This window comes from Peromyscus eremicus, chromosome 6 (genome assembly GCF_949786415.1).
Source record: "Peromyscus eremicus chromosome 6, PerEre_H2_v1, whole genome shotgun sequence".
Lineage (NCBI taxonomy): Eukaryota > Metazoa > Chordata > Mammalia > Rodentia > Cricetidae > Peromyscus > Peromyscus eremicus.
The window spans coordinates 5,763,546-5,786,744 of NC_081421.1; positions in this window are offsets into that span (position 1 = coordinate 5,763,546).

Genomic DNA, 23,199 nt, shown 5'->3' on the forward strand with positions numbered 1-23,199 from the left:
GGGAATTTGTGGCTGATATGTAGAACTGAATTGTATTGCAAAATAAAAATTAAAAAAAAATTAAAAAAAAAAAGAAAGTGCAAAAAAAAAAAAAAAAAAAAAAAGAGCACCAAATTCAGAGAGATGCTTGGACAAAAGGTGGAGAGTGACTCAATGCCAACCTGTGGCATCCACACATACATGTCTACATGTACATGAACAGGTACATATAATACACACATACTAGTAATTTAAATAAATAAATAAATATATTTAAATTTTCAAATTTAATGTGAGAGATGGGAACTATTTATATCAGCTGAATAAAAATGTGGAAAATAATGAGCTAAAACCCCCTAGGAATATATATGACTGCCATTACCATCCTCCCTTTTCAAACATGGAAATGGAAAGGTCCTATAAACAGGATATTAGTTTCAAACATCGTTCCATATTCATCTCAATTATGTGATGCAGAAACCTGAAGAATTCATTTTGAATAGAGTGATGTTTCAGTTCATTTGAAAGTAATTTCATCTTAGTAATGGAAAACCCTGGTTGTTAGGGTGGAGAGAGGTGAGTAGCAGCGCTGCTCGAATAGACAGAACACTTAGAGCCTGACTCTTTACTGCGGGTGAAACACTGGTCTCTCCCGCTGCCTCTGTTTCCACTCAGAAACCAGGACCCCATTCTTGGCTGAGCCAGAGCACTCTTATACACCTAAATGTAGATTCTACTGACAGTGCTTTTCGCTCTTTGTCTATCAAGGCAAATGTATTTCTTTGAATTACCTAGCTGATTAGCTCCCTTTCACCTTTCTGAATAATACCCCATTTTTAAGGGGCACACACCAGTACTTTCACTGTGGGATCGGAAGGAGTCTATGTCTTGAAGCAGCTGAGTCTTAAGCAAGAGTTGTAAAATTTATAAAAATAAACCTCTGCCTGCCAGACAGTTTGCCGTGGAAGACTGCTTCTCGCCACAGGTCTTGGCATGTGAAGTCATGTTTCCACATTCCCGGGAATCTAACGATAATTCCACATGGTCTCTTTTTTCTCTGGGGGCTCTTAGCATTTGGATCAGGTTGCAGTTTTTGTCTGAGTTCAAGTTTACTTTCAGAAATCTTTCCCCACCTCAAAGTTCAGTTGTATTGCTTGTTCTGCGGTATGTATAACAAACTCAGAAGTCTTTGGGGAAAATGGTATCTCTTCATATAATTCTTCTACTGATTTTGAAAATCACTAGTCTGAAATTCTGCAAGTGAAGCCGGAGGCAGGAGAATTGCAGACACAAAGTAAGGAAACCAATGAGGGACATTAGACCTAAATTAAGTACGACTCGAACTTGCAACCTAATTGTCTGAGTTTTAACCTTCCAGCTTTGTAAGAACCTTTTTATATTTGAAAATCCTTGGAAGTATTTGACCAATGACCAATGCTATTCTGTTTATAATAAAGACTGAATTATTTCTGTAATATGCAAATAAGAACACTCATAGAAATATCTAAACTCTATTTAAATTTGGTTTATATGTGTAAGGATGAATGATTTGGCCTGACAATCTGCCCATATTGATAAGCCACTAAAGAACTGAAATACAAATCAGCCCATTCTAGTACACTCAATCAGTTTATCATTAATAGTCAGTGATTATATCTAATTGAAGTTTATACATAATCCAGGTAGGTTAAGTAGTAATCTATTTTTAGTAAGTGTTATTTTGATGAAGATAACGGCAAAACAATAAAAGAGTAACTAAATTAACATTGTTTATAATTTAGAAAATCTAAATTTGGATAAAATTAATGATAGTAATTAGAGTTTCCTTAAACAGTCTATAATAGCCTGTAAGATAAACTTGCACATAGTGTAACTGATCATCCCATTTATTTTTGGAAGTGGCTTGTTACAGTTTCAGTGTGAATACCTCCCAGAAGCCCATGTTTTGACCACTTGTTTCCCAGCTGTTGATGCTATTTTGGGACAATGAGGAGCCTCATGAGGGTGGGGCCTCAATCCTAGACGTATGTCTCTGGTAGTTGACTCAGCTTCCTGTTCTGTTACCACATTCTACTGGCTAGCTTTAGTCAACTTGGCAAAAGTTAGAGTCACCAGAGAAGAGAGAGCGTCATGTGCTTCCTTAGGATCTGGCTGTAAGGCATTTTCTTAATTAGTGATAAATGGAGGAGGACCCACCCTACTGTGGGTGGTGCCATTCCTGGGCTGGTGGTCCTGGGTTCTAAAAGAAAGCAGGCTGAGAAAGCCAGGAGGAGCAAGCCACCAAGCAGTATTCTTCCATGGCCTTTGCATCAGCTCCTGCCTCCAGGTTCCTGCCCTGTGTGAGCAAGTTCATGTCCTCACTGCTTTTGCTGGTGATATGTTATATGGAACTGTGAGTGGAATAAACCCTTTCTTCTCCTACTTACCTCTCTAAAGGCAGTGGAACCTGGGAGAGAGGAGCCAATAAATGAGATGAACTAAAGTCTTGGTTAGTAGCCAATTTTGTTCAGAGTGTCAGTTTATACATTGAGGGTTAAGAAGAGTCCCATGAGTAAAGCATACAATCAGAAGGAAAATCTAGATGTGACAGGCAAGCCATACATTGCAAAAACATGTTTTTCCATAGGGGCATATAGACAAATAACAATAGCCAGTTGTAATGAATAGTCTGAGGTAAACTCACTCCTATTGCTATACTTGGGAGGGGCACAGATGCATATTCCAAGAACAATTCCATGATTCTGAAGAAACTGAGGACACATGACTCTTGTCTTGGTCTTGGAGTTTTCTCACAAGCACTCAGAATTCTCCTCAATGCCTCCATTCTTGGACCGTTTTCCAACACTCTCAAAGTTCCTCTGGTCATGGTGTTTCATCACAGCAATATTAACCCTAACTAAGACACAGATGAACAACCCTGAATGACATACTCACACTACTATGAACTCTTCAATGCCTTCTGGCCAGGATGGACTGGATCACTCAGAAATCATCAATCAAAACAAATCTCCCATCCATTAAATTGTTTTAGCAGATATTTTGATCACAATGGTGCAGAAGTGACTTAAAGTGCTTTGACTATGAATAATATAATTAATACTATTTTCTATGCCAGTCTTTGCATATTGAACTAAACAGCAAATGATCTATGAAAAAGGGAGGTTATTGTCTGCCTACTCTCAAAATATCTTATCCTAAGCCAAAGCTATAACAAGCACATGGAAATAAGCAATGGCAGAAGTAGACTCCTTTTAATCTAAGATTTAATTTTATGGTGAATCTATATTGTGCTAGAGGAAATTATTTATGTACCACTTTATTTTTCTTCCAATTTATTTTTAGCCAGCCTTTGACTGTCAAATAAATATACAGAATGTTTATTTGCTAAAGTTGGTTAAATAATATTATCTGAAAATTTGCAATACAAATAAAAACAAATTACATTTTAACATATTTGTCAGATATATAGTTGGCGAGCTTTCATAGCCAAATTTTTATTATTCTTGTTTCTTTGCATGCAACTGTGGACCTCAGCTGACTTTCTACCTGCATCCAAGGTGTTGTTTTCAACATGGCAAATGCACTAAAATGAAGCATTTATACAGAGTGCAGTTCAATTTCTTATATTAAGACAGAAAATGATGGAATGACAAAATGATGTCAGAAGCACGTGGCTTTCCAAGGAGAATTTCTGGTTAGCCTGGCTATCCGGGGTTGAACCTGCCTAGCTGGTATTCTGATAGCTCCTTGTAGTTGGCAGTACCTAATCAAATAAAGAAGTTAGTACTTTTTTTTTTTTTTTTTACATACTGTAAAAATCTCTCTGCTGGTTTAAAGAAAGTCAAAGGGTTACAAGGACTTTACCTGAGCATTAAAAACCAAATAGCTGAACGCAATGAAACTCAATTGACTATTTTCTCTGTAGGAACTTTTAAAGAGTCTTTCTTTGCCTTACATAGTCATAAAGATCTATTTTATAATGGAAGCTTTCCAAAATCCATTTGTGCTGTGATGAAACCCTAGCTTTGAGGGCTCAGATGCACTCCGCTGAAGCTCCTAGGTGAAGAAAACGATCAAATGGCATGAAATTCCAAACTACCTGGGAACCAAGTTACCTCTACTAGGAATTTCCCCAACTGCTCTCCTGTGGGATACTTCCATTTAACATAGAGAAGGTAGAAATACTTCTGGTTTGATGAATTTTGTGACCTCGGTTTTGTTTTGTTTTGTTTTGTTTTTGTTTTTTTGAGATCAGTTATCTACCTAGAAGTTGATGTCCAATCCCACACCTGTCTCAAAGGAGAACATCATATGAAGATTTATCTGCGTTTCAAACCACTCTCCTTGGTACCAAAAAATCGTTTAAAATTCATCAACCTCTTCTTTTCATCCCTCGTCACATACCCTCTGACAATGTCTCTGGATTATGTCCAAAGAAATGAGAAAATCAAACATGGAAGAGAAATCTTTACCGAAATTTCTGAGATTATTGTACAGATGGAGATGTCCTAAGGTGAGGACTCAGGCTTTATATCAGTCTTGAAGAGTAAAGATAAAAGGATAGGGAAACAGTTTGAAACTCTGTCCTTAATTTGAAAATGAGAAACTAAGGGGAGATTGTCCAAGTTGTCCCCCATATGCAGTACTGCTCATGTGTGAAAGACAGACTATAAAGGAGTCTCCACTTCTATTCCCACTTCAGACTGAAAATGCAAAATGGACTTGTCCCGTGGAAGGATGATGGGCTTACATACCCAGGAGAACTGTGGTTGCTTTGAAGTCCCACTAACTTCTTCTGGAATAATTTGTCAGGTGTGATACTGTAGACAAATTTCTAAACAGTCTTATTAAATGAGAAACACAGAGCCAAATACAGAGTTAAAAGCCCAAGAGATCAGAGAACTAGCGAAGAGCCAAGACTACATTTAGCTTACCACTTGCTGCCATTGCTTCCACTGAGAGACTTTTTCCCTGTGTGACTTGTTTTTTCATTGCTTTCCTGTTCTGCCTTCTCATTGGCTCTAAGCCCAGCCACATGACTTCCTCATCACTGACTGTCTATACAGACCTCCTGGTCTCTCTGGTTGGTATTGGGATTAAAGACTTGGGTCACCATGCTTGGCTGTGTCCTTGACTACACAGAGACTCTGCCTGCCATATGATCAGATTAAGGGTGTGGGCTACCACCTCTGGACTTCTGTTTAATAACTCACTTTTACCTCTGATCTCCAGGCAACTTTATTTATACAAATACAATCACATTTCAGCACAAATAAAATATCACTATATTTTCAAATGGACACATGATCTGAACCACACTGTAGAATATATTTCATTCAACATCTTTATATCTTTGTCTAAAATTTTTAGAATTTCTACATATTTTCATTTGTTGTCTATGCTTATGGAAAAGTCTTTTGAATTTGACTTTTATACAAATAATAATCTATACATAGTTTGAATGAAGAAAATAGAAAATGTGGGGAAGGCTTTGCCCTGGAGGAGATTGGAATGGGGGGCGGGCTGGGGGGAAGGTGAGGGGGGGCGGGAGGGGGGAGAACAAGGGAATCTGTGCCTGTATGTAGAACTTAATTGTATTGCAAAATAAAAATTTAAAAAAAAAAGGAAAAAAAAAAAAGAAAATAAATTTTCTTAAACCCCTTTTATTTAGAAGTAGGCTTACTCTTTAGAATGATAGTTTCATAAAGGTTCATATGCTAAGGCTTGACATTTGAGTTGCAGAATACATCACTTTTATTATAAAAATTCTAAGGGCAAAGAAATGAATGGCTATAGCTTAGTAAGTGTATTCTTAAACAATATTAAGTTGTTTACATGGTGTTGATGAAGCAGAACTATTTACAGTTTTTAAAGAGTAGCTGATCTTCCCAGGAAATCTTATAGTCAGCTGCTTTTAAAAGAATTTATGTGAAAGTACACTTTCCACTGAGTATATTCTTCTGTTTTTGACAAAAATTCAAAGCCAGTTTGATAATATGTGTCATAAAAGCAGCGTCTTTGTTTAATCATAAAAAGTTAGACTTGAAACCCACTCTAGAATTTGTATAGTTAACTTTGTTCAGATGGGGAAATCAAACTCCAAAGGAGTTACTGACAGTGATGGAACTGTGTTGATACATTATTAGATAGATTATTGAATCTACTTTTAGAAGGAACTACTTATTTTAAAATTTTACATTGGATTGGATTTTTGTATGTCATATACAAATTTTGTATTGGACTCACCAAAATAGGATAAATAATGAATTTTTTGTCAGAATTTGTCAAATGTTAATGGACTGGACATTGTTAATGTAATTCTTGATTGTATATATTGTATATACTTATTGTACTTATGTAGTTTTTCTTATATTAGTTATAACTTTTATTTTAGATAAAAAAGGGGAAATGTGGTTGATATGTTGTGTACCATAATAAACTTTTCTGGGGGTCAGAGAACAGAACAGCCACTAGATAGACATAAAGGCCAGAAAATTATGGCACACACACCTTTAATCTTTTCACTTGGGAGGCAGAGATCCGTCTGGATCTCTGAGAGTTCAAGGCCACACTGAGAACAGAGCCAGGCATGGTGACACACACCTTTAATCCCAGCACTTGAGATCTCATCTCTTTGCTTAGGAAAGACACACACCTGTAGTCCCAAGAAGTGATGGCAAGAAGCAGAAAGATATATAAGGCATGGGGACCAGGAACTAGAGGCTTTATAGTAGCAGTTCAACTGAGACCCTCAGGGGTGAGGACTCAGAAGCTTTCAGTCTGAGGATTTGTGAAAACAGGATCCACTGAGGAGTTGGCAAGGTGAGGTGGCCTGTGGCTTGTTCTGCTTCTCTGGTCTTTCAGTGTTCACTCAAATATCTGGCTCTGGATATTTTTATTAATAAGACTGTTAGCAATTCATATTGCATGGAACCTTTTTCAATCAATCATTATGAGAGTGTCACAATAAGCAGGGATGTACACCCAGGGTCAATATACTGTGGGTTCCAAACCAACTTGATCTGGTTACATCTATTGCCCACCCTTTCTCATCTAGATGGTGTCTGGTAAATCAGTTAGGCCCTCTCATCCTTGGTTTCTTCATTTTAGAACCCTGAGTTAAAAATGCTTTGAATGGCATGAGACAATGTTCTTAAGATATGTTTCTGATGTGGAACATAGTTTAAACAATAGAATTATCACCAGCGTTATTAAGGGTATAGATCTATGGTAAAAGGAAAGTGCAGAGAGAGAGATGGTGGTTGCCATCATTTGTACCACAAGCTGTTGTATTTGTGTTGGTATATGTTGGTGGGGGACTGTTTGTGGCCCATTGTCTGTGGAAGTTATAAAACTTGTGGGAAGTGATATATTGCTGGATTTGAGTCCTCTGAGAATTAGATCTTTCTGGTTCTGGCTTCTTTAACTTTTTTTTCCATATGGGAAGCCATTGGTTCATGTTCTTGCCACCAGGAAACCTGCCTGCCATGGCCTTCTCACTGCCATGGGCTGAAAGATCTCTGAAACTCTTTGCCAAAATCCAGTTCTCCTGCCTTATGGTACTTTCATCACGTCATGTCACAGTTGTGAGACTAGTAAACACACATCTGTGTATTTAGATCCAGGCGACTGTAAGTTTCTTGTGCATGCCCAGGCTCTTCAGAAAGAAAGAAAGCACCATTTCCAATTATGCAGAAACCACAGGGTAAATCAGGGTATTCCAGCCAAAGAGAACATGTGATATTCTTGATATAATGCAGTGAGACTACCATGGGATGTGTGCAGCAGGGTACCTGGAAAGGGTTGTTAGTACAACTGACAAATGCTTCAGCAATAGAAACCTTGAAAAAAATATGTTCCAATGGAGAAGAAAGCTCCTGAAAATGAGATAATTCAGGCATCTGAAAGATATAAGTGAACAAAACCTCCAAAGTAGGTGGCATTGGCTGATTACTGTCAAGTTGTTTTGATAGCTTGCAGAGATATAATGAAAAGCTAAGGACCAGCAATTAAAGGCTAAAGGTAAGAGTCAGAGTGCCTTTTTGTTAGAATGAAAAGGCTTTTATTTCTTGTTGTGGAAGAGGAGACAGTGCTGAGAAGTATGCTGAAGTTGCAGAGTTCCTGGGACATTTAAATGCTCCATCTCAGAGGATCTACAATGTTAACTTTCAGATATGACCTTGAACTTGGGACCCTGAAATAAGTTGCCTTATGCATATTTCAACCTACGGATCTTGTCTCTGCATTCATATCTCAGACCCTATGTCTTTCAGAGCTCAGTCTTTTATTGTAGGAGCACATTTGTCACTTACAATGGGGCACTGAGGAAGTTTCTTCTCTGGACAACAGCTTCAGTGGCTCTCTAAGGAGCTATTAGCAACTGTATTTCCATATGCCAGGTCAGCTGTCAGATGACATAGAGGAAGGCTACCCAACAGGTAACAGAAAATACACAGGAGTCACAACAGATAAGCTGCCTGAGAGTAGAACTCCATCAAGGAAGTCAAGCAGAAGAAAGATGTAAAGGAAATTTTCTGCTTTGAGGTACTTTCTAAAGACATATATTTCAGAAGAGACACTGGAAGGGGGAGTAAATTCACTAATGGGATCTTTTAGGAAGTTAATCAAAGTGATAGCCAGTGTTGCATGGAATGAAAATTAGTAAATTGATGAAAGAATAAGAATGTGGGAGGTAGACGCATTATAATTGGTATGTCAAGTAAAAACAGTAGCAGGGCTGGGAGACAGCTAAGTTGGGAAAGCACTTGCCTTGCAATCTTGAGGACTCAAGTTTGAATTCCAGTATCTATATAAAATCCAAGTGCTGAAGCAACAGCCACAGACCCCTGGGGCTCACTGCTCAGTCAGCCTGGCTTGCTTGGTGGGTCCTAGATCACTTGGAGTTCCTGCCTCAAAGAACAAACAAACACCATCACCACCATGAATATCATCACCACCATAAGCACCATCACTACCATAAACACCATCGACAAAACAATGCTGGGCAGCTCCTGAAGAACTATACCTAATATTGTCTTTAGTCTTCCAAGTGTGCCACACATGAATGTCTATCCCCTCACACACATACATAAACATGTAACTGAATGCACACACACACACACACACACGCACACGCACACACACATGCACACACAGATAATAAGCAAAATGACATGAGATGAGGAGGATGCCCAGGTAGTGAACCACTCAGAAGAGTTCCAGCTCCACTCTAATGTTATTTGTTCTGCAGATGATAACCAAAAATCTGAGAGGTGGTTAATTTCAGTGTTACACTTCCTGCTTTCCTTGGAGATTACCAGTTCTGAAACAACAGTGGATTGGCATCACAGCCACAGAAGAAGCCATGAAGCAGCCATTGCCATAAGAAAGTGTAGCTATGGATAGAAGGCTTTCCTCCAACAAAATATAGAAATGATTCATAGCTCATGGCAGTCTGAGGATCAAATACATCATTAGATAAACAATCTGTTTCTTATACATATTCCCAACAAAATGAAAGAGTAGGAAGAAAGGGAACTGAGAGATGTTTCCTCAAATTGTAAATTTATTTTCCTTAGGTTCTAGTCACAATTTTTAAACCTAGAGTCTATTTACAGAATCACTTTTCATCTACATATTTGTGCATTTGCTCTCTTTCTCTGCCTCTGTCTGTGTCTTTGTCTTGTGTCAATGTTTCTCTCTCTGTCTCTTTCTCTCTGTGTCCCTCCCTCCCTCCCTCCCTCCCTCCCTTCCTCCCCCCTCCCCTCTGCATATGTGTGTTTGGACAGGAACATAAAGCCTTTACTTCATTCTCATGAAGGAAAATGGCAGGTACTGTAGAACTCTATGGATTGCCCAGAGTCCAGGGAAGATGCTACGTCTGGCATGGGATATCTGAGGGAAAAAAAAAAAAATCTATGTACACTATATTCTTATATCTGTTAACTTTATTCCTCTATGACAAAATTCTATCTATACAGCTACAGCTCCACTAGGCATTCAGGGCAGGAATAAATCTAGATACACCAAGCTCTTTATCCATCTACTTTATTTCTCTGGGGTGAAATCCTGTCTACCTAGCTTCAGTTCCATCCTGACACTCAGTTCCTCTTTGTCCTCCCTTTTACTGCCATCTCATAGTCCTGCCAACAACTAAGCTCTTATGCTTCCACCCTCATCCTTGTCCTCTGTTTCTTCACCCTCCATCTCTACTTACTCCTGTCTCCGATGAACTCTACAAGAGTTCTGCCTTACCGTCTACAAAACCTCTGTGTTCTTCCCTTCTCCCTGGTCATGCCTTCTGTCTCTTCTACAGAAAACACCTGTTCCTTCTTCCCCTGGCCATGAGGAACTCTGCCTCCTCAGGAGTGTTTCTCCACCCTGCCTTCCACCTTGATATGTAAAAACCTCTTTTGTTCTCAGTCAATTGCTCTGGAGAGCCACTAGGCCTCAAGGAAAGGGGATGATCTGAGCTTCATTTGCAGAAAAAACGTAACTATGCCTCTATCTCCAGCTTGGCTTTGCCTACTGACCTTATATAAGTACTGGTCTGAGCAGGAAGTTCACATACACATTCTATGGGAATTGTGAGCACTAGAAATTAATAACAAGGCACAGCTGAATATTAAGCTGTGTAACACCAAATAGTCCATGCTAGATGGCTTTCCACTTGACTGGCCCTTGGCCTGGTCAAGGTATAGTTTTAATACACAGGTGGACTCCTTATAACATATTTTTGTGGCTCGCTACAGAACTCTACCTGCTTGACTTTCTTCAGATGCAGAAAAGGAAAATCCTAAGCTATAGCATCTTGAATGTTGTCAGTAAATACTTTGTTTCTTCATATTGATATGATCTTCTTATAGTCTTAGCAGGGAGGGAAAAGCTAGTGGTCCAAAGTTGCACTCAATTTAATATTCATGAGATCCAAAGTTTCTTTACTTCTTTTATTATTTCTCTCTCTCTCTCTCTCTCTCTCTCTCTCTCTCTCTCTCTCTCTCTCTCTGTTAAAAATCTGAGACCCATGGCCTATCTAATACAGTTTCACTCAGGAGTGTTCTAGCCACACATAGGCCAGCCACAAGGCCTAGGCTTGTGGGAAGACATCTGCTGGCAGTGTCAGACAGGTGGGTCCCATTATGATGAATAAATATGTGGTGGAGAAATGGGAGGGAAAGTGAAGCAGAATTATTCATGTGCAGTGGAGAGAGTCAGAACAGAACAAGTGAAGGCAGTGAGGAGTAAGCTGATGTTGGAAGCTTGCTTGTCGCCTGGTGCCATGGTGACTTTAAGGCATGGGCTGCTTCCAAGGGCCATGTCTGGATCTATGGCCCTACAGTAGTACAGCAGCCAGAGTTTGAGTTGACTTCTGCGACTTCTGTTGCAAGGGATGTGAGGAGTGGGCACATGAAGTTGGGTCTGATCAGCTGCCTGGGATCATGTTGATGCCCAAAGGCAATACTGCAGCTTACTGTGGAATGTCTTGTATGCTGTGAATATGTGTGGGTCCCATTGGATAATAAATAAAGCTGTTTTGGCCTATGGCAAGAAAGCTTACAGCCAGGTGGGAAATCCAAGCAGAGAGACAGAGACAAGAAGGGCAGAGTTGGGAGAGACTAGCCTGCCACCAAAGGAGTAACAAGATGTCAGCAGACCGGTAACACCATGGCCATGTGGCAACATATAGATTAATAGGAATGGGTTAATTTAAGATGAAAGAGCTGGCTAGCAAGAAGCTGAAGCTATAGGTCATACAGTTTGTAATTAATATAAGCCTCTGAGTGATTATTTTAAAGTGGCCGTGGGACCACGGGTGGAAGAGATTCATCTGGACTACTGGGCAAGGCAGGACTGAAGACATTTACAGCTACATTTGGTGCCCAAAGTAGGACTCTTAATCCCACTGAAATCTCCAGAAGAGAGATGGGGCCCACACAATGACTCTACTCCATCCAGAAAGATGCCATTGTACCTAAGAACATTATTCAATGATCAGCTTTGGGCTGAAAACTCTTCATGACAGTTCTAAGATGAAATGGTCCATCATATTACACCTCTAGCCAGAATCTCAGACAATCTTGTCCACTACTCTGAGACTGGCTGCAGACTCTATAGGTAGCCCTATGGAGACCTAATGATCTATGTTTTCTTACAGGAACCCACAGAGATACCATAGCACCCTAAACAGCAGGAAGCAATTCTAAGAAAACAACGCCCCCTCTCCCAAAGGTTTCATTTTCCTGAGGATTATGGATAGATGGTTATAGGGTTGGGGGTAGAACAATAAAACTTAGACTCAATCTTTTCTTTAGAAAAGAAAAGGGGAATAGATAGGTATAGTATATTAAAGTAGATTATTGTATCTACTAGTAAATTGATTTAGCAAACTATCAGTCTTGGATAATTTGCACTGATATGGATTCTTGTATATTGATACAAATGTAAACGATTCTTATATTTTTATTTAAGATAATTTGTTTATTGATACAAATACAAAACTATATTCTTTGTATTACACATATATTTCTACTCCTGTCTGAAATAATCACCCATGCTTGTCATTTCTTTTTTTTTTTTTTTTTAATTTTTTTTTTTTTTTGGTTTTTCGAGACAGGGTTTCCCTGTGTAGCTTTGCATCTTTCCTGGAACTCACTTTGTAGCCCAGGCTGGCCTCGAACTCACAGAGATCCGCCTGCCTCTGCCTCCCGAGTGCTGGGATTAAAGGCGTGCGCCACCACCGCCCGGCTCATGCATGTCATTTCTATAGTTCTCCAGACTTATAGAAACATATGTCAGATGGATAGGTAATCTTCAAACACTTCACAGACCTAGAGAATGTGGCATTCAAATGTTTTGATAACTTAGAATTCTGTTGATGTGAGACACAATTGCTCCTGGCAGCACTGATCTGATCCTGAGAGAATGTTGGGCTTCTAGACATTTTCATTTGGAAATGTGTCTTCTTGGGACACAATGGCCTGCTAGGCAAAGAATTGCCATCACCTGGACTGTTGACAGGAAAAGTGACTACTGAACTCTGCTAAGATGGGGTAAAATGGTCTTTTAAAATTCCTGCTTCTGAAAAATATCTGTGAGATATTCTAGGACTGTAGCCATGTCGGATGCCCCAACAATGCTGAGAAACTTTAGATGACTGCCCAGGCTGCCAGCTGTCTCTGTCTGTTCTCACAAGAATTTTGGAAATTTCCTGCTTGCATTTTCCATTTTCTCAGGTATTATTTTCCTTCTCAGGTCTTTGATGGAGTTGAAGACTAGATAATTATAGTTACAATCTTCTCGTAGCTTGGCTAGAACATATTAGTACTAGAGTTAGAATCTTCAAGATAGGACAGCTATTGGAGTAATCTCAGTAATTTGCCATTTACCCATGTTCTGGACATTTCTGGACATTTACCATGTCTTTCTTGTTTGATGTTATTCTTGTTGGTTGTAGTTCCATTTTTGTTTGTTATTACCTTTGTTTTTCTTGGACAATACTTGATAATCATTCTTATTGTATATAGTTTTCATTAAGTTTAGAACCTTTTTATTTAGACAAAAAAAAAGGGGGGGGGGAAATGTAGTGGTGTTTGCTCTACCTGTGACCTTGGGCTACAGGGACTGAAGGAGACAGTGCTTCCTGCCATTGTATGTGACCTCTTAAAAGGAGAGGGAGAAGAATCACATGCCCCTTCTCCCTGCTCCTGCTTGTGAAGTGGGATCGCTCCTTGTCAGACAAGATGACGACTTCAGCTGTCTACTCCATTCTGTATTTGTGAGTGTATTTCCTCAGTTTACCTTAATAAATTTCCCTAACACTTCTTAAACAGACTCCCTTGGATTTATCGATTTAGCAGCTGGGGCCATACAGTACCCAGGACCATAGTGATGTTCGGACCAGGACTGGTAGCTGTGGGACCATGTCTGGGTCCAAGATTCTATGACAGCCAAGGTCTGTGTTGAAGTTCAAGGCTTGTGTTGCCGCCAAAGGTCACAGGGAAGCCCGGGGTTGTGGTCAGCAACATGTGGCCTTATTGGTGTCCAGGCCAGATCCATCCTAATCTGAGTGACTGGTGCTTCTACCCAGAGCCAGGATGTTCCTCAGGGCCAAGCTGCTACTGAAATCAGAGGGCCATGCTGAGTCGACCCTGCCTTTTACTGGCCCTGGGAAATTTGGCCCTGCCTCTTGTTGGACACTAAAGCACTGGAACTGGTTTTGACCCTCGTAGGCGAGCTGGCTCCACACTTGGGAGGGACAGCCCCACCCCTCACCATGGGTGAGGGAGAACTGACCCTGATGGCATGGGTGTAGGAGAGCTGGCTTCACCCCCTCGCCTGTAGGGAGTGGCCCCAGTGGCCAGGACTGACCAGTTCAGCTACCACCCAGGCCCACACTTAGGCCTTGGGTTGGCCCACCCTAACATCTACTTCATCTAGGACTTGCTGAAGTTCTTGAAGGGACTCGTCCTGTGGGATGATACTCACAGGATCTCCATGACTCAGGGCAACAGTAGGATATCCAAGAGGAGTTTCATTGAGCATCCTGTGATGATGGTGTACCAGAAACCAGAGGCCTTGAACTAGACCAAGGACTTACTGCAATGAACATTCGCCAGTAAGGCTGATTGGACAGAAGGGTGTACTGTATGACACACCAGGACTTCCAGTGCCATCAGGATGAGTAAAGAGGTGTTAGAGAAGTGGGGAAGATAAGGGAGCAAAGAGGGTTTTTTTTTGTTTGTTTGCTTTGTTTTTGTTTGTGTTTGTTTGCTTGCTTGCTTGGTTTGGTTTGGTTTAGTTTCATTTAAAAAAATACTATATGGGTGAGCGGAGGATATGGGGGGACTAGAAGGTGAGTAGAATTGGGGTGCATGATGTGAAATTCCCAAAGAATCAATAAATAAATTACACTAAATAAAAAATAAATTTGAAAAATAAAAGAATCTGAAAGGGGTGCTGGTAGTGGTGGCGCACACCTTTAATCCCAGCACTCAGGAGGCAGAGGCAGGAGGATCTCTGTGAGTTCAAGATAAGCCTGGTCAACAGAGTGAGTTCTAGGACAGCCAGGGCTACACAGATGAACCCTGTCTCAAAAAAAAAAAAAAAAAAAACCCCAAAAAACAAACAAACAAAAAAAACCCCAAAAAAAACAAACCAAAAAACAAAAAAACAAAAAACAAAAAATGAATCAGTTATTTTCACCTTTTAATTTAAAATTTCTTTGTAATTTGGCTTTTATTGGCCAAGAGTATTATTTTCAACTTCCAAAGTTGACATATCTGTAATATTCTAGATCAATGCTCATGTTTTGTTGGTCAGTGACAGGGGAAACCACACATATTGCAAAGAACTGTCATTGTCATGTTGCATATTTCCATACAACCTGATTATGCATTCTCGGGAAAGAATAACAAAAGGAGGAATTTTTTCAAATGATAGTGATTTGCTGCTAGACACATAGTATAAAGCTTCTTAATGTATAATATTTGAGCATTCCTGTATACCTTAAACACAGTAATTTCTGTAAATCTTGATGTTTTAGGAGTTGGCGATACACTGTTTTATGAAGCCATTACATACGAAGTTTTAACACAGCATTTTGCACCTGTGTGGGTTTTTGTTTCAGTTTTGGAATTGCTAGATTACTTTGTCTCAATTTTATGGGGAGCAGACACACTCTAGTAGTCCTCCAATAGCTGTCCTCTTCCCTGCACTTTACCCTTCAATTTTCTAGTGACATTTCCTAGAGTGTATGCCCATGGCTTCCAGGGGAATCTCCAAGAATATGATTTAAGGGCAATATTCTTAATTTGCCATTTGAGAATGCATGTTCAATATCCTTGCCTAACTCTTCTCAGATCACTTATTATTATGTATTGTGCACTTTATATGATAGACAACTAGAAGCATCATTGACTTTTGCAGTTTTTCAATTGACCTTAATGCTCAGAGTGTCTCAGCCTTTTCTTTCTTTCCACAGTACCTACCACAAAAAGAAGATCTACCACAAAATAAGAGTATATAGGGTTTACATTCCATGGGTTTTAACTCAAGAGAGACAAAACATGTCACCACTTATACAGATATGCATGATCTTTGAAATATAGAAACCTCAAAACAATTTCTACTTTTACCAGGAAACAACTGACTGATTAAAGAATATTAGACTATGACAGACCCCAGTTCTTCATAAACAAAAATAAGTTAATTCAAATACACTTGCCACAAATAATAAATGGTAATTGAGAAAAAGAATTTGACATTGCACTCTGATATTTTATGAGTAGTCTTGACTTCTGTACCTGACTAGACAAATGAAAAATATCCCACAAATACTATTCCTATAAGAATAAACAGTGTCATTTAAAGAGATGCATCAAACAAAAAGGTAGAAATATGATGTTTATAAAAGATGAGGATTGTATATGTTCACAGCAATACCTATAGCCTAAGGTTATGTTTTAATTCAGAAACAATCTCATATGATATTTTTATCATAGACAATGTGACAGATCTGAGCTGGGAGGCAGTATGAAGTTCAATACATCTGCAAGAACTCAGTCAGTAGAATGCTTATAATTCTCCATGAAAATTTATATATTTTGATGATGACTCACCTCCTTTCATTACCAGTGGTGAATCACATCGTCCTTCACAATGTTAATTAATTTATTTATTCACTATAGATTTTTTTTGATCCCTGAATCTCTAGCAGAAGCAATGCAGGGAAGAGTAGACTGTTCATTTCAAGGACACACTTGCAAGAACACAAATGGAGGCAAATATATGATAGTTCACCATGGTGAACTTGTTAAGAATCACAAATGCTGAGTAGTATTCCATTGTGTATATTTACCACATTTTGTTTATCCATTCTTCAGTTGAAGGGCATCTAGGTTGTTTCCATGTTCTGGCTATTACAAACAATGCTGATATGAACATAGCTGAACAAGTGCTCTTGTGGTGTGGTTGAGCATTCCTTGGGTATATGCCCAAGAGTGGTATAGCTGGATCTTGGTGGAGATGGATTCCCAATTTTCTAAGAAAGCGCCATATTGATTTCCAAAGTGGTTGTACAAGCTTGCATTCCCACCAGCAGTGGAGAAGAGTTCCCCTAGCTCCACATCCTCTCCAGCATAAGGTGTCTTCAGTGTTTTTGATCTTAGCCATTCTGACAGGCATAAGGTGGTATCTCAGAGTTGTTTTGATTTGCATTTCCCTGATGATTAGGGATGTTGAGCAATTCCTTAAATGTCTTTCAGCCATTTGAGTTTCCTCTGTTGAGAATTCTCTGTTTAGTTCTATAGCCCATTTCTTAATTGGACTGTTGGGCATTTTGATGTCTAATTTCTTGAGTTCCTTATATATTCTGGATATCAGTCCTCTGTCAGATGTGGGATTGGTGAAGATCTTTTCCCATTCTGTAGGCTGTCGCTTTGCTTTGTTGACCGTATCCTTTGCCCTACAAAAGCTTCTCAGTTTCAAGAGGTCCCATTGATTGATTGTTTCTCTCAGTGTCTGTGCTACTGGTATTCTATTTAGGTTTGCAGACAAATGGATGGATCTAGAAAAAATCATCCTGAGTGAGGTGTCCCAGACTCAGAAAGACAAACATGGTATGTACTCACTCATAACAGGATACTAGATGTGGAACAAGGATGACTGGACTGCTACTCACATCACCAGGCAGGCTACCTGGAAAACAGGACCCCAAGAAAGACACAGGGATCGCCCAATGACAGAGAAATGGAATGAGATCTACATGAACAGCCTGGACATGAGTGGGGGTAGTGAAGGGCGAGGGTCGAGGGAAAGAGAGCTTAGGTGAGTGGGAGATCCCAGCTGGATCAACAACAGAGAGGGAGAACAAGGAATAGGAGACCATGGTAAATGAAGACCACATGAGAATAGGAAGAAACAAAGTGCTAGAGAGGCCCACAGAAATTCACAAAGATACCCCCACAACAGACTGCTGGCAATGGTCGAGAGACAGTCCGAACTGACCTACTCTGGTGATGGGAAGGCCAAACACCCTAATTGTCGTGCTAGAAACCTCATCCAACTACTGAGGGATCTGGATGCAGAGATCCATGACTAGGCCCCAGGTGGATCTCTGGGAGTCCAATTAACGAGAATGAGGATGGTTTATATGAGCGAGAATTGTTGAGACCAAGGTCGGATAAAGCACAGAGACAAATAGCCAAACAAACGGAAACACATGAAATATGAACCAATGGCTGAGGGGTCACCAACTGGATCAGGCCCTCTGAGTGGGTGAGACAGTTGATTGGCCTGATCTGTTTGGGAGGCATCCAGGCAGTGGCACTGGGTCCTGTGCTCACTGCATGAGTCGGCTGTTTGAAACCTGGGGCCTATGCAGGGTCCCTTGGCTTGGCCTGGGAGGAGGGGACTGGACCTACCTGGACTGAGTCCACCAGGTTGATCTCAGTCTGTGGGGAAGGCTTTGCCCTGGAGGAGATTGGAATGGGGGGTGGGCTGGGGGGAAGGTGAGGGGGGAAGGGGGGAGAACAAGGGAATCTGTGGCTGATATGTAGAACTGAATTGTATTGCAAAATAAAAATAAAAAAAAAAAGAATCACAAATGGTCTCAGGTAAGGGTTTTGTGCCGCCCACTTGTAGGAAGCTCTGCAAGTACATGGAAGACCCTTAGTTCAATCCTCAATAGGAAAATAAGAGTCACGATCAACTACACAAAGTATTTTATATGAGTGAGTAATTGAAATCTTTCCAGCTGTTCATGCCAAGCTTTCCATGCCAAGCTGAATAGAAAGCTCTCTCTCTCTCTCTCTCTCTCTCTCTCTCTCTCTCTCTCTCTCTCTTCTCTCTCTCTCTCTCTGTGTGTTTCCAAAGTTGTTTAAAAAATATCCAACATATGGAAGAAAAAATATTTTCCTTTGTTCTTATAAAACACTAGATATTTTATAGTAGAGGAAACATGTATTGGACTCAAGGTTTAAACAGACCACCATTTTTCCCTGTTGCTTTTGGTTTGTATATCAAAGTACAACATCGTGTTAGAGACAACTGTTTATCACATGGTGGACAGAAAGCAGAGAAAAAGTAAGAGATCTATGTCCCAGCATTATTTCCAGGGATATTCCCCATATAACCTAATATCCCCAGTAGGTGCTACTTTGTAAATGTTCTGTCATCTTCCATTAGCACCACAGGCTGGCAAACAAGTCTACCAAATATAATGTGTGGGAAAAACTTAATGCCAAACTACAGCACCAATATTTATTCTATTAAAACATATAATAAAATTGAAGCAGATGCAGCCAGATGTTTCACTATGGATCATATTGTGAAGATAATTTTAATCTGGCTAAAGAAGTTAGGTTTGACATTCAAAGTAAATAAAAGATGGAAGGAACCATTACTCTCAAATAGTCAAGAAAAAGTTGTCTTCTATGTAGATCAATTTAGTGGAACTGGGAAAATAAATTGGCTAGAGAAGGCAGGGTGAGTAACAAATCTAGATTTTTTTATAATGTTGAATATAATAGATCATTAGGTGAAGTTTGAGTTGATGTGTAAATGAAAAGAACAGTAGATGTATACGATAACTGAGAAAGAAAAGACACTGGCAGATTTAATCTAGCTAGTGTAGGAAGGTGGGACAGGGAAGAATTTAGTATGAGTCAGGTTTCTTTGTGTATTCTAGAACAGCAGATGCAAGGTGAAGGTAATGGGCTGAAATTCACAGCTGGTGTACTCAAGAAGTTTCTAGGAAATCCAATGGAGATACTTAGCAAACTTATTGAACATATACCGATTGTACTCTGAAACTGTACAGAATGGTGTGGATAGAAAGGAGATTTAATAGGTAAAAGTATGTTTCTATGTTAAAAGAGGTTGATAATCTCTACAATTTTCTGAAGAATCAGTTAAGAGAGACAAAAAAGAGTTTCAGATGAAGAAAGAAAAATCTAGGTAAGAATCAAAAGTGAGTTAAAAGAACCAAAGGGAACACAGTCCTTGGTTCTATGGATGCAGAATGTATATGAAGATGTACTTAAATTCTCCTCATGTTTAGGCTAGATAAACATAAATTCCACTAAAGTTGGCAATCATATTTTTATGAACATTCCCCAGAAGTATTTTATTGGGATAGATGCTAGATCACTTTGGCCCATGAACTGCTGATGGGGATGTGTACTGTTCCTTCAGGGTACATGCTTGAGATAGAAGGCAACAGAGATCACAAATCAAAAGAACTTCGTATTAAAAGTTGGAAACTTACAATGGTTACAGCATGATAGGAAGAAACTGGCAGAGGCAGTGATTTCCAGCATAGGAAAAAGAAAAAGATGGATGCAATGTACTTTTGAGCTGAGAACTGAATAATGTATATAGAAGTAAATCTTTGAAAATGATAGATCAGAGGAGAAATATAGCTGTAGATTAAGATAACGTATATATGATAAAAACATAGTTGGCAATGATCATTATAGAATATGATGGGACGCATGTTGCCAAAATATCTAAGAAGTCATGACTTCTATTTCAAGTCAGATTTTAAATAGTTTATTTTTCATATGTCATTGAGATTCTTCAACATATGATTATGAACACTAAAAACTAGGATTCATTTATTGATAAAGAATTGAATGTTAACTTTAGTAGATTAATGTTTCAAATGTATGTTATAAATTATATATATAATATATACACATATATAAATATGAATATATGTACGTCTAATATGTGTTAAACAGAAATAGTCAAATAAAATTGCCTCTCATATTCATATACAAACACCCTGTATATTGCTTTCAATTAATTATGGGTACATGCAAATGTATTTATTGAATACTTTAATGTATATCTCATTTGGTAATATGTTTTTAATAAGCAGTAGAGTTGAAAAAAAATGTTTTTGCATCACTAGTTCAGAGTAATTTTAGTTCTGTTATATTCTTTCTCAACCAGCTTTCCATTAAATCTTTTTCTTGTTACCAGCAGGGGTATGGTTAATGAATGTTAACCAAGGCATATTTTTAAAAAAGAGAAAAGGAAGCTCAAAAACACCACAGAATTTGAAATGACTCAGTATGAAACTTTGCACATGAATATACTCATTATTCTTTTCAATCATCTTCTTTACTTTTCTGAGGGAATTTGTTGAGACATCTTTTGAAATGCTGCATTTGACATAGTAAATCCAAAATGCCTCCTTTAATTCAGTTCCCAGTCTAATCAATAGAGCCTTAAAATGTTAGCAAAATTATAATATTGCTTACCTTAACAAATTTCCCACATTGTGCCGTGATTTAAACAAATTAGATATTTTTCATTTTATCTTTATTTTCTTTCAAAAATTGCAGAAAATTCCTTGATTTGAATACTTATTTATGGGAGAATGCCTTTAGAATCTTAGAATAACACATACAATATGACTTTGTTGCAAATCATATGTGCATACAAAGAGAGTGAGTAATTCTATTAACAATGGGAAAATAGAAATGTATTATTGGAGAGGATATCTGGGTCAGTCCTGCTAATTAGAAGTATAAAGAGCCCAGAACTGAAATTTGCACACTTAGCATGTTGTATAATCAAAATATTTTAAGCAAATGTAAACTCAAAACCACATACATTAGATGACATGAAAACACTTATTAAAATATTTAATACAGAAAAGGAATGGTTTGCTTTCCTCCTAAGGAAATCACTGTTGTATTGGACAAGTATTCATGCTCTTTGCTCTACAAGAAGGCACACTATGTGATTAGTTTAAAAAATAACTTTCATCCTTTCAAAATAGTTAAGAAAAAATCTCAGCCAATGATATGCTTAAAAATGTAAAGAAATATGAAACACACACAGAATTGAAAAAGTGACTTTTGTTCAGATGTTTTCAAATGATTCCTTGGTGACTGGATTTCTTTACATTGTTCCTTATCCCATAAAAATAATATTGTTCCCTGTACCAGGAACTTCAAGTACATAACTTCATTATCCTCACTGAACCTCTATCTACTAAAGACTGCTTTGCTTCTCAACCCTGTCAAAGGCAATCTTGTGTATTTCCTCATTAATCCTGAAAAATCAATGTTTCTGTAAATTTCAAATAATGACTTTTTAAGGTCAAGCCGTATAAACACAAAGTACTTGACAATATTTGCATTCTTAATAATTAATTTTTATCAATACAAGCAAAAGAGTGGTTTATGCAAGGACGTTGGATGTTATTTGTGGGCGAAAATTAGTTCAATATCTTAATTTTGAGACTTTGAATTATCGTTTAAGTTATTCATTTTGATCATGTTTCTTAATTTTATATTCCTGTGAAGATACACCACAACCTATTCAAATTATAGAAGAGTTTATTGGAGGTTAATAATTGCAGAGGGTTAGAGCACTGAAAGCTCACATCCTTATCTGCAAGGAGTAGGAAGAGAGAGCCAATTGGGAATGACACAGGCTTTTGTAATCTAAAAGCCCACTCCCACTGACACACCTTCTCCAAGGCCATGCCTTCTAATATTTCCCAAACTGGTCCATCAACTGGGAACCAAGAATTCATATATCTGAGCCTGTGGGGACCATTCTTATTCAAAGCACTATAGCATGAATACAGATCCACTTGGTAAATGACACATAGATTCTTATCTAAAAGCTGTGTGTATGAAGAAATTTACAATGATAATAAAGAGTGAATAGGGCTAACACTGGAAATTCTGGGGCAAGGAAACCTTGAATTTTGAGGTTGAAAACAAAATTATTAGATTAGAAGAGTGGTAAGAAGGGAATTCTAGGTAGTCAGGTTCTTTTGGAGATAAAATAGAATGAATGGAATATGAAGAGACAGTAAACAGGCTCATCACAATTATTGATATTGACCAGGGAACTGACAATGATTCAGTTTAATTTAAAGTTGGATCACTATCATTTTCCTTCTCTGTAAGTGGTAATATAGTAGCTGATTTGATAAGTTGCACAGATTTGATAAAATCAGGATGAAGGATATATTTGAGTGTTTATCAAAGAGTAGACACTCAAGAAGAGGAAGCTATCAGTAAGTATATTAACAGTTAAACAAGTTATCCAAAGCAAATCTTCTGATAAGTATTGTCCTAGAGCCAGAAAGACAAATGCCACATGTTCTCTCTCACATGTTGGTGCTAGCTTTGGATGTTTAGATATGGGTCTTAAATTGGAGTTTCCATAGAACCCAAGAAATTAATAAGGGTTCAT